Here is a 12,821-nt window from a genome sequence, read left to right as displayed (position 1 = left end):
TCGTCCTCCTACCCCCCCACTCCTCGCTCCTCACCAATTCCCCCCCCTCCTCCCCCCCTTCCTCCCCCCCCCCCTCCCCGGAGCAGCAGCAGCAGCAGCGACTCCCTCGGCCGGCCTCAAGTCGACAACGAACGGTGCGAAGATTTTCCGCGGGAAGAGTTTGCGAGGACGGTGAAGGAAGGAAGGAAGGAGGAGGGAGGGAGGAGGAAAGGCCGGAAGACGTGGATGAAGTTTAGCGAGGCTCCCGCTTACCCCCCCCCTCTCCCCGCTCCCCCAGCACTCAGACCGTCTGCCTCGGGGGGCGGACTTTAAAGACCCCCCCCGGTGACGCCGTTTCGCGAGCAGGCGGTGTCGCAGTCCAAATGTAAAAAAACAAAAAACAAAAAAAATTCCGCCGGATAAATTAAGAGTTTTAGAGAGAGAGAGAGCGGAAACGCGTTAATATAAGTTAGGAAGCGGTGCGGCGTTCATCTTCGTCATCCGTGGAAATTCCACGTTATTACGTCGGGGCCCAGTATGTCCGTGCGACGGCGACGACGGCGGTGATGATGATGTCTGAGACGAGCTGATTTGACCCCCAACGACCCCCCACCTCGAACTCGTGACCCTTCAGGACCGGCGTCCGAGGACCTCGCGTCGTCACGGTAACCGGCTCCAGCTGGGGGGTTGAAGTGTGCGGAGTGGGGGGCATTGAGGCTGCGGTGACGTGGAAGGATGCCGGTCAGAGGATGATGGTCAGTGAGTCTTTCTCGTCGGCGCGTCGCGAGAGGCAAAGCTCCGTTAGCCCGCGGCGCGCTCGCTCGCTCGCTCACTCCGGATCCACGCGGATTTTGAACCGGAATGGAACAGCTTCCCCCTTCCCAGCTGCGCTAGACGGCAGGGCGTGCCATCATCCACAGCAGCCGTAGCATCATCAGCAGCAGCAGCAGCAGCACCATCAGCATCATCAGCAGTAGCAGCAGCATCAGCAGCAGCATCATTAGCAGCAGCAGCGTCATCATCAGCAGCAGCATCATCAGCAGCAGTGTTGGTAACATCAACGGCAGCGGCAGCAGTAGCAGCAGCAGCACCATCAGCAGCACCATCGTCATCAGCAGCATCATCAGCATCATCATCAGCAGCAGCATCATCAGCAGCAGTGTTGGTAACATCAACGGCAGCGGCAGCAGCAACAGCACCATCAGCAGCACCATCGTTAGCAGCATCATCAGCAGCAGCATCATCAGCAGCAGCAGCATCAGCAGCAGCATCAGCAGCAGCACCATCATCAGCAGCAGCATCAGCAGCAGCAACAGCCAACAGGAAGGCGTCACTAACCAAAATGGGTGGCAAGTTGAATTGTGGGCAAAAAAATAATAATTTTGAGCCGTTCGTCCGTTTTTTTTCCGTTAAAAAATGAATTTTAACCTTCAGTTTTAGTTTTTCTTAAATGTGTCCCCGACGGCCAGGCGTGAACGTATATATATATATTTTAAACGTTTTCAAAGTCGAACGACAACTATAATTGTTGTTGTCGCCGTCGTCTTAGTGTCGTTGAGTAGTGTGCGTGTAGTCGAATGACTGTCTTTAAGAAATCCCGGCCGCCCCCCTTTGAAAACGCAGGGGCTGGCGCGGGGGGTTTGGGGGGCCGTGGTAGACGGGGGTGTGGGGGGCTCAGGGGGGGGTAGGGGCAGTACGCCTCTACGTGTCCAGGTTTCCCGTTGGTTGGGGGGGGTGCTGTGCATGGGGCGGTTTAGCGGCGATCGCGATGACGACGATGGATACGTCCGAAAATGTTTGCGCCTCCGAATTATTTAATCTTTTATTTTGTTTGTTTATCAGCGGCATTACAGCGGCACGGGGCATCTGGCGGAGGGCGCGCGGTTTGAGCCGCGAACGCGGAACGCCTTGCAGGGGGGGGGGCCGGGGCGAACGGCGGACGTCGTAGTTGGAAACCCGTTGTTCGTGCGGGTCGCTCACCCGGAACGACCTCTGACCCCTTGACCCCCCGACCCCCCGACCCCCCGACCCCATCCCGCAGGTACCAGATCTTGGTACAGCGATACCGACCCCACAAACTGACCCCACAAACCCACCTCACAAACCGACCCCACAAACCGACCCCACAAACCGACCCCACAAACCGACCCCACAAACCGACCCCACAAACCGACCCCACAAACCGACCCCACAAACCGATCCCATTAACCGACCCCACAAACCGATCCCACAAACCGACCCCACAAACCGACCCCACAAACCGATCCCACAAACCGACCCCACTAACCGACCCCACAAACCCTGAGGCTCGCTCACTGCGTCTGGCCCCAGGCTCCCGCGGTAGACCCTCGCCTCCTGATCTCAACCTGACACCAATCGACTCTCACCCACAATCCGGCCCCAAACTGTGAACCTATCCTGCTCACGGACTCACACCTATTACCCTTAACCCCTATCCAATCACCCTCGTCCTAACCTATAACCCTAATCCTAACCCCAGCCCTATATTGCGAACCCTCCCACTAACCGCCAAAACCCAGCCCTGGTCCTAAATAACTCCCCCCTCCACCTGCCCGCCCGCCCCGGACTCCCCCCCCCCCCCCTAATGATGAGCTCGCGTCTCTTCAACCCAGCGCAGCGCAGCGAGGAGCCGGTGGCGGGAGCCAAACTGCCTGAAGCCAATTCTTGTCCTGTGGACAATCTCCAGCCATAGTGTGTATGTACGCGTGCGTGCATGTGGGCGTGCGTGCGTGTGTGCGTGCGTGCGGTACGTGCGTGCGTGCGTGCGGTACGTGCGTGCGGTACGTGCGTGTGGTCGTGCGTGCGTGCGTGCGGTACGTCTCGACCCGCAAGGCGCGCACTAAACGCGCACGCACCACGCGGCGATTTGTTCACGCGCGGAACAAAGCGCGCATCATCTCCGAGATTTCACCCCTTCCCCTCCCAGCTTCGTCGGGTAGCCCGGGGGCAGCTCGCCGGGTTGGGGAGCGCTTGGGGGCTGCGGCGAACTCGCGGAGATGGGCGGCGGAGCGGTTCCTGGTTCCGAAGCGGTTCGGGCGATGATGCTGCTTGCCACTGATGTTGGCCGTGGTCTGGTGTCGAACCCGGGACGGCAGTGTCGGAGCCCGGTGCGATAACCGCCACTCCGCCGTTCATTCCCCCCCCCCCCCCCCCCCGCAACTCCGATTAACACGGTTGGCTACGTACGGTGCAAAAGAAGTTCTACATACACACGTACATACACCATCACTATGCCACCAACACCACTACTACCACCAACACTATACCACCACCACTATACCACCAACAGCACTACTACCACCACCACCACTATACCACCACCACCACTATACCACCACTACTACCATCACCACCACCAACACCACACCACCGCTACTCCCACTATAACCCGCACCTCCAATTGGCACGGTAGGCTACGCACGGTGCGAAAGAAGTTCCCACGTGCGTACGGCACGTGTGCAGTGTGATCCACGTGCAGATACCCCACTGATTTACCATGACCCCCCCCACCTCCCCCCCCCGACTTTGCTTCTCAACGGCCGAGCGAACATGGAGAGAGCAGCCGACGGCTCCCCATCTGGTGACGCTTGTGCCTCGCAGCAGGTACCAGAGGTCGCAAACGGGTTTTGATTCCTTACCCGTACCCATACCCGGCCGCACCAGGGTCGCAAACGGGTACCCGTACCCGTACCCGGCCGTACCCGTACCCTACACCCGTACCCGGCCGGGTACGGGTATCGGGTACCTGATTGCGACCTCTGGGATGAAGCCATGTTGCAGGCGCGGGTGGGTTGATTCTAGGAACTTGAATTGTGAGAAGAGACAAGACGTTGGGAAATGAGTGACAAACGGTTGCTCACCAGTGACTCACGGTCTACCCGTACCCGTACCCGGCCGGGTACGGGTAGCCGGGTATCGGGTAGGGTACGGGTATCGGGTAGGGTACGGGTATCGGGTACCCGGTTGCGACCTCTGGCGGGCAGGGCCCCTGGGTTCGATCCCCAACTCCGGGTGCCTTAGGATTTGTGCATTCTTTCCCCCGCCTTGTTCCGCATGCGTTTCCGCCGGGTCCTCTGATTTTCCTCCCATAGATAAACAAAAAAATACAAAATCCCCCTCGTACGATGCGACTGGTAATTGCCAAAAACATCCCCCGGGTGCCGAAAAAATGTCGTGCGAAAGACTCAATTGGGATCACCGGCAACGCCGTTCGCCAGTAAGTGGCGGTGACATCATCACGGCGCTTGTGTCAGCCACTATGCCACGGGGGAAGGGCATCAAGGTGCATCTCGGGGTTGTCACGGTGGCTGTGAGATGTTAACTACCTCGCCTGGTATACAGGAGGTCGTGGGTTTGATCCCGACCCTGACGCCTGCTGCTGTATATTTGGAGTTTGAGTGTCTCTCTCTCATCATCATCACGGTGGCTTGGAGATGTTAACTCCCTCGCCTGGTATACAGGAGGCCGTGGGTTTGATCCCGACCCTGACGCCTGCTGCTGTATATTTGGAGTTTGAGTGTCTCTCTCTCATCATCATCACGGTGGCTGGGAGATGTTGACTACCTCGCCTGGTATACAGGAGGCCGTGGGTTTGATCACGACCCTGACGCCTGCTGCTGTATATTTGGAGTTGCGTGTCTCTCTCTCATCATCATCACGGTGGCTAGGAGATGTTGACTCCCTCGCCTGGTATACAGGAGGTCGTGGGTTTGATCCCGACCCTGACGCCTGCTGCTGTATATTTGGAGTTTGAGTGTTTCTCTCTCATCATCATCACGGTGGCTTGGAGATGTTAACTCCCTCACCCTGGTATACAGGAGGCCGTGGGTTTGATCCCGACCCTGACGCCTGCTGCTGTATACTTGGAGTTTGAGTGTCTCTCTCTCATCATCATCACGGTGGTTAGGAGATGTTAACTCCCTCGCCTGGTGTACAGGAGGTCGTGGGTTTGATCCCGACCCTGACGCCTGCTGCTGTATATTTGGAGTTTGAGTGTCTCTCTCTCATCATCAACACGGTGGCTAGGAGATGTTAACTCCCTCGCCTGGTGTACAGGAGGTCGTGGGGTTGATCCCGACCCTGACGCCTGCTGCTGTATATTCGGAGTTTGAGTGTCTCTCTCTCTTTCACCGTGGTGGCATTTGTGACAGGTGGCTGCTGAAAAAGAGCTATACAGTATAGCTCAGTGGGTTTACCTGGTGAAATCAAAAATAGTTTAGTCTTAAGTGTCGCTGCTGCTGCTGCTGATAGTAGGATGTCACGGAACAGACCCCAGGTGGTGCCATGGGTTGACTGGACTGAGATGATTTTGACAGATGCGCCATCTGCACGGCCTCAACCCACACCCCACTTGCGACCAACTTAGGATCGCATCGGAAAACTTCACAGGCCCCCTACTGCTGAAATAACTTGATAGGACCGACCCTCCTGCAACAAGAGTCACGTGACTCTGTGAGGCCTTTGCTGGGGGGAGGGGGGGGGAGTGATCGTTATGGGGGGGGGGGGAGCGGTGGGATGGGGGAGCGGTGGGACGGGGGAGCGGTGGGACGGGGGAGCGTGTTACTGGGACGTGACACCACGCGCGAATTGATATCGGTGGGAGAGAGACGTTACGGGAGGCTCCGAAACATCAAACGGCGTATCCCGATCACCCGATCACCTTTCGCTTTAAAGCTTTCGTGACTGCAGGGATTCACCTTATTGGTTCTTTCGGTAAAGTAACGTAGAAGTGAAATAATTAAATAATAAAAATAATACAATCATTCTGATCGTTATGGGAGGGGGGGGGGGGGGTCTGTCGGAAAGACAGCGTCTGAATTCGGACGCTGTCTTTCCGACAGACCTGTTCTTCACCTGAGGACGGCTGCTTGCGTTGTGGCCGAAACGTCGTGAGAATTATATTTTATTATGTTTTACTTTTATTATTTTATTATTTCCCTTCTACCTGACTTTACCGAAAGAACCAAGAAGATGAATCCCTGCAGTCACGAAAGCTTCAAATCGACGATGGAATTGGCCAAAACGTCGAAATGACTCGGGGTCAGAGGGTCACGTGGGGGGGGGGGGGGGAGGCTCAGCGAGGACGTCCCCCCCCCCCCCCATCCTCGGGAGGTCAACCCGGCGTGTCGTGGAAGTCGACTATCCTTCCCGTCGTCAACATCGCCCTCACGTCGTCCCACGTGACGCGCTTCCTCTCTCTCTCCCGCCATCGGCACGCGCAGTAGGTGGCGGTGCCGCTGTTGAGCATGCGGGCGGTGGAACTTGACACCGGGGGGGAGGAGGGGCGTGTGGTCGAGTAGCGGAGGGGGTGGTGAGGGGGGGGGGTTAGTGGGGGGGGTGGGGGGCTCGAGGGTTGGCAGTGGGGGGTGCGAGCTGTTGATTGGAGTCCCGCTGCCAGAAGCCGTATCACTGACGTCACGGGCGGTGAGCGCGTGCCCTCTGACCCCACCCCGTGGCCCTCTTGACCCACCCCGTGACCCTCTGGCCCCACCCCGTAGCCCTGTTTGACCCCTCACCCCGTGGCCCTCTTGACCCCCCACCCCGTGACCCTCTTGACCCCACCCCGTGACCCTCTTGGCCACACCCCGTGACCCTCTTGACCCCACCCCGTGACCCTCTTGACCCCCCACCCCGTGACCCTCTTGACCCCCCACCCCGTGACCCTCTGGCCCCACCCCGTGACCCTCTGGCCCCACCCCGTGACCCTCTGACCCCACCGCGTGACCCTCTTGACCCCACACCCCGTGACCCTCTTGACCCCACACCCCGTGACCCTCTTGACCCCACCCCGTGACCCTCTTGACCCCACCCCGTGACCCTGTTTGACCCCCCACCCACCCAGAGCCAGACTCCGACGTCTCGTCCCGCATGTCCAAAGCGCGTTTTACGTTGTGCTTCTGGCTCGGCACGGCAAACAAGAAAACCCAGCCGGTGGGAAAGAAAAAGACAGCCGACCATGTAACTGTAAAGCGACCACGATGGTTCGACTCAGATTTGGCCAGTGGGGGAGGGGGGGGGGGTAACAAAGGAGGGGGAGGGGGGCGAAAGGGGAGGGGGGTGATAGGTTATGAACGTCCTATTCAGCCCCCCCCCCCCCTTCCCGGTGCGGTAAGCAACAAAAATTGTACTTCTCCGCCCGTGAATTAAACAAACAAATGGTAACAAGTATAACCCGTAAAAACAAAGTTTTTCACTATAAATCCTTTATATGCGTGGCGGCTAGAGTCCTCTCGTCCTCTGGCTTGAGATGGCTGCCACCTATGGATCAGATGATTGCATTGCACCATTAAGCAATTGGTAATTAAATAGAATATTTTTGTTCTAAAAAGTGTAAAATTTTGGAGAAAAAAAATGTCACGAACATTAATTGTCACGCACAACGAGTCTGTGTGGAAAATGTCAGCTCGATTGGATCACGGGAAGTGGGTTAAAAAACGACCGAAAGATTTGCACGGTCGTAAGCAAGCAAGCACGCAAGCAAGCGAACTTAATATAAAGGATTTAAAAAGACCCCCATGCGAATGTTGGTTTTGCACTGGCACGCTCGCGGCTCGCGACGGAGATGTGGGGGGCGTCCGTGTGCGGCGTCTCTCTTCGTGCTGTCCGTCGGGAATGCTCTCGAATTCTTTAAAGCGGCGGTCGTCAACTTGGTCTCTTCGTCTGTCGGGACGCGCCTCTTTTTTTTTTTTGAAAATGAAAGAAGAAGAAAAAAAAACGACAACAAAAAAAAGCCGATCTTGTGCCTCTGATTTTGCGAGCGGGCGCGCGTCCCGCGTGCGTTAGCGTGGCGTACCCGCGCGCGTTCTGCGTACGTAGCGTACCCGTGCGCGCGCGCGTTCTGCGTACGTAGCGTACCCGTGCACATGCGCGTCCTGCGTACATGGCGCGCGTTATTTCGATACCCGTGTCGACAATCTTGTGACGTGATTTGTAAGTGAACTTCATCAAGACGTGGTTCCCGAGTCCGTGCTGTGCATACCTTTGTTTAGTTTCTTTTTTGGGTTCATTTTCATTCTCTCTCGGTTTAATAATGATGATAATATTGTTGTTGTTGTTGTTGTGGTCGTCGTCGTTCTGATTACGATTAAACATACCGTTGTTGTTAATCTGCGTACCGCCTCCCACACCCACCCACCCACCCACCACCACCGAGCCCGGTCTACACTTTCAGATTCTTGCGGGGCGTCGCGATGGACCGAACGGGGTGGGTTCCGCGGTTGTCTGTTCAGAATCTTTTAAAATCGTAATCAGAATCTCTATTTGGACTGGAGGTCCAAGCTCTGAAGCTGCACATTCAGGCCTCCAGATATTAGGTGATGGGAGACCTGCGGACCCCGTGGGTCAGACACAGGCCAGACACGGACCAGACACGGGCCAGACGCGGGCCAGACGCGGGCCAGACGCGGGCCAGACGCGGGCCAGATGCGGGCCAGACGCGGGCCAGACGCGGGCCAGACGCGGGCCAGATGCGGGCCAGACGCGGACCAGACGCGGGCCAGACGCGGACCAGACGCGGGCCAGACGCGGGCCAGACGCGGGCCAGACGCGGGCCAGACGCGGGGCCGAAACTTAGTTTCACACGGCCACGCGAGACACCCACCGCTCGTGAACGAATTTGTCTGAAGAACAACTAACTTATGAACGTCGTCAAACTCTGAACGGCCTAATCTTGAATTTGGAGCTTTCGTGACTGCAGGAATTACTCTTTGGTTCTTTCGGTAAAGTCACGTATAAAGATAAAATAATAAATAAAATAATAACATACAACGTTTCGATTGCAACACAAGCAATCATCATCAGGTATAATGAAATAGCGACATAGAATATAACCAGAAAACTATAGACAGACATATAAGCAGACAGATATCACCAAGATACATAGAGAGAGCAACACAGGCACAGAGAGGGAGATTGACTTTGTGGCGAGGCCTTAAATAGACAGAGGGGGGAGGAGGCAGAGAGCTATCAGTTCGAGGGAGTCGGCCACGGCTGTCCCGTTGTGGTACACGTCAGAGGTCGCAAACGGGTTTTGATTCCTTACCCGTACCCGTACCCGGCCACACCAGGGTCGCAATCGGGTACCCGTACCCGTACCCGGCCGGGTACAGGTACCCGTTCCCCAGAGGTGGGACAAAGTCATTGTGATGCAAGTCCAAGTCGAGTCTCAAGTCATCAAATTCATGACTCGAGTCTGACTCGAGTCCAAGTCACATGACTCGAGTCCACACCTCAGAGGTGGGACAAAGTCATTGTGATGCAAGTCCAAGTCGAGTCTCAAGTCATCAAATTCATGACTCGAGTCTGACTCGAGTCCAAGTCACATGACTCGAGTCCACACCTCTGCCGTTCCCTACCCGTACCCTACCCGAAATGAGTGACAAACGGTTACTCACCAGTGACTCACGGTACCCGGCCGGGTACGGGTAGCCGGGTATCGGGTACGGGTAGCCGGGTATCGGGTACGGGTAGCCGGGTATCGGGTACGGGTAGCCGGGTATCGGGTACGGGTAGCCGGGTATCGGGTACGGGTAGCCGGGTATCGGGTACGGGTAGCCGGGTATCGGGTACGGGTAGCCGGGTATCGGGTACGGGTAGCCGGGTATCGGGTACGGGTAGCCGGGTATCGGGTACCCGGTTGCGACCTCTGACCCGCAGTAAACTTTGGTCCGACACGCGGCGATCGATGATCGCCGCCCTTTGCGGTGACGTCGTTGCTCGGTGACGTGAGAGGACGTGCCATCCCGATGATTTTGTTCCGGTCGGGGTCAATACGGGAAAGTGCCAAACGAAATCCTCTACCATTTCGGGCCTCGATACCAAATATCGGACCGTCCGCAGTGGAAATAAGTTTAGTTGTGTGTGACGTGGTGTCACGTGACTACTTGCTCCTCCCATGGTGTGATGTGACTTCCTCCCGGTGACGTCACAGGCTCTCCGTTACCGCGTGGCGTGCGCGCGGTCGGATGCATTGAAACAAACATTGCGGAGTTTGTCCTCGAAGATGCGAACAAAACAAATTCCGTTCTCAAGATCTGCAACATCATCCCTACTGTTTAGCGCACTCTCAAATAGTAAGTTGACACGTTCCGCAGCAGTGCAATTATGGCCGTGCAACGCACGCTACGGATGGGGCAGAGGTCGCAAACGGGTTTTAATTTCCTTACCCGTACCCAGCCGCATCAGAGTCGCAATCGGGTACCCGTACCCTACCCGATACCCGGCTACCCGTACCCGGCCGGGTATCGGGTAGGGTACGGGTACCCGATTGCGACCTCTGGGATGAAGCCATGTTGCAGGCGCGGGTGGGTTGATTCTAGGAACTTGAATTGTGAGAAGAGACAAGACGTTGGGAAATGAGTGACAAACGGTGACTCAGCAGTGACTCACGGCCTACCCGTACCCGTACCCGGCCGCACCAGGGTCGCAAACGGGTACCCGTACCCGGCCGGGTACGGGTAGCCGGGTATCGGGTAGGGTACGGGTATCGGGTACCCGGTTGCGACCTCTGGGATGGGGCCATTGAGTAAATACGAAGAGACACACAGAGATGCCATAGAGATAAGTTAAAGATAATCGGTGGTGAGATCTCATCTCCCTCGCCTGTGTACGCAAGCAGCCGTCCTCAGGTGGAGAGCAGAACCTGCTCTCCACCTGAGGACGGCTGCTTGCGTTGTGGCCGAAACGTCGTGAGAATTATTTAATGTTTTATTTTTATTATTTTATTATTTCCATTCTACGTGACTTTACCTAAAGAACCAAGAAGATGCCTATGGCTGTTCCATCATATTTACCGGGCACTAGTGTATTCTGCCGAGTTGATACAGGTAGGAACAACAGGTTCCACACTGCCCGCCAGGGATTATTTGTCTGTCTGTCTGTCCGTCGTGCATGGCTCTGCCCCACCACAGCCGGTGAGGAATCAGCCCAGAACTACACGGGAGGATCTTGTCAATGATCTCAAGGCAGCTGGGACCATAGTCCCCCGTGTAGCCTTCACAGACTGTAGGGGCAAGTGCTGTTCGTCACGAGCACCTATGAAGGCCGGCACGGCACACGAGGGGGTGGGTGGCCAGCACCACGCCCGGCCGCCTTTGTCTCCCCAGCGGGTTTACTACACACCGCACCGGGTACTCATTTGAGGCTGAGTCTACCTAGGGGAGGCCCAGGACCGGTTCAGATAATCGTCACTGTTGTTGGACGTGAGCGGGAATCGAACCCGGGTCGCCGGGTTCATAGCGCAGCGTAGCGCTAACCGCTGCACCACCGCTCCAAACCACCAGCACCATCACCCGCCCCCCCCCCTCATCCGACCACCACGCGACACGATGGGAACAATGCCAAACCACTGTGGGATGTGTGGGGTGTGTAGTGTGTGTATGTGTGGTGTGTGTGTGTGTGGTGTGTATGGTGTGTGTGGTGTGTGTTGTGTGTGTGGTGTGTGTGTGTGGTGTGTGTGTATGTGTGGTGTGTATGGTGTGTGTGTGGTGTGTGTATGTGGTGTGTGTGTGTGGTGTGAGTGTGTGTTGCGTGTGGTGTGGTGTGTGGTGTGTGTGGGTTGTGTGTGTGGTGTGTGTGGTGTGTGTATGTGTGTGGGCTGTGTGTGTTGTGTGGGGTGGTTTGTGTGTTGTGTGTGTGTGTAGTGTGTGTATGTGATGTGTGTATGGTGTGTGTGTGTGTGGGATCGAACCCACGACCTCCTGTACACCAGGCGAGGTAGTTAACATATCCTAGCCACCGTGATGATGATGATGAGAGAGAGAGAGACACGCAGACTCCAAATATATAGCAGCAAGCGTCAGGGTCGGGATCGAACCCACGACCTCCTGCGTACCAGGCGAGGTAGTCAACATCTCCTAGCCACCGTGATGATGATGAGAGAGAGAGACACGCAAACTACATTGTCAGGGTCGGGATCGAACCCACGACCTCCTGCGTACCAGGCGAGGTAGTCAACATCTCCTAGCCACCGTGATGATGATGAGAGAGAGAGACACGCAAACTACATTGTCAGGGTCGGGATCGAACCCACGACCTCCTGCGTACCAGGCGAGGTAGTCAACATCTCCTAGCCACCGTGATGATGATGAGAGAGAGACACGCAAACTCCATTGTCAGGGTCGGGATCGAACCCACGACCTCCTGCGTACCAGCCGAGGTAGTCAACATCTCCTAGCCACCGTGATGATGATGAGAGAGAGAGCCACGCAAACTCCATTGTCAGGGTCGTGATCTAACCCACGACCTCCTGCGTACCAGCCGAGGTAGTCAACATCTCCTAGCCACCGTGATGATGATGAGAGCGAGAGACACGCAAACTACATTGTCAGGGTCGGGATCGAACCCACGACCTCCTGCGTACCAGGCGAGGTAGTCAACATCTCCTAGCCACCGTGATGATGATGAGAGAGAGAGACACGCAACCTCCATTGTCAGGGTCGGGATCTAACCCACGACCTCCTGCGTACCAGGCGAGGTAGTCAACATCTCCTAGCCACCGCAAGCCTAGAAACCAACCCTCGTGTTCGCGATAACGGAACGGAATGAGGGTGGGCGGTGGGGGCCGCGCCGTTTTGGGAAGTGGTGCGAGAAACCGAAAGTCTAATCGGGAACTCGGCTGCGTCAATGAAAGTGGCGGTGGGAGATCAACACGCGGGGAAGTTTCACACGACCCCTCGTGCAGCCCAAAACCCGGAGCCCTCACGAGATCGGAGCCACATTCCAGAGGGACAGGTCTCCACTCCAGGTCCAGGTCTCCACTCCAGTTCCAGGTCTTCACTCCAGTTCCAGGTCTCCACTCCAGCCCCAGGTCTCCACTCCAGTCC

At 56.5% G+C, this 12,821-nt stretch overlaps 1 protein-coding gene across 5 annotated transcripts in view; it reads left to right on the top strand.

Moving 5' to 3' along the window:
* The window catches only part of LOC133357314 (muscleblind-like protein 2), a 96,475-nt gene extending 88,376 nt beyond the window's left edge, over nucleotides 1–8,099 (top strand). For 4 of the 5 annotated variants that reach the window (XM_061575198.1, XM_061575197.1, XM_061575199.1 and 1 more), the window contains one exon: nucleotides 87–8,099. The gene's annotated coding sequence lies outside the window, so the exon portion shown is untranslated. The remainder of the gene's footprint in view (nucleotides 1–86) is intronic. The other variant, XM_061575196.1, reaches the window with a different exon arrangement.
* The last annotated feature ends 4,722 nt before the right edge of the window (nucleotides 8,100–12,821 follow it).

Source organism: Lethenteron reissneri, chromosome 57, assembly GCF_015708825.2.
Source record: "Lethenteron reissneri isolate LAM-NWPU_2019-01 chromosome 57, ASM1570882v1, whole genome shotgun sequence".
NCBI lineage: Eukaryota > Metazoa > Chordata > Hyperoartia > Petromyzontiformes > Petromyzontidae > Lethenteron > Lethenteron reissneri.
The sequence above is the reverse complement of the archived record's forward strand: the minus strand, read 5'-3'. Positions and strand labels throughout refer to the sequence as shown.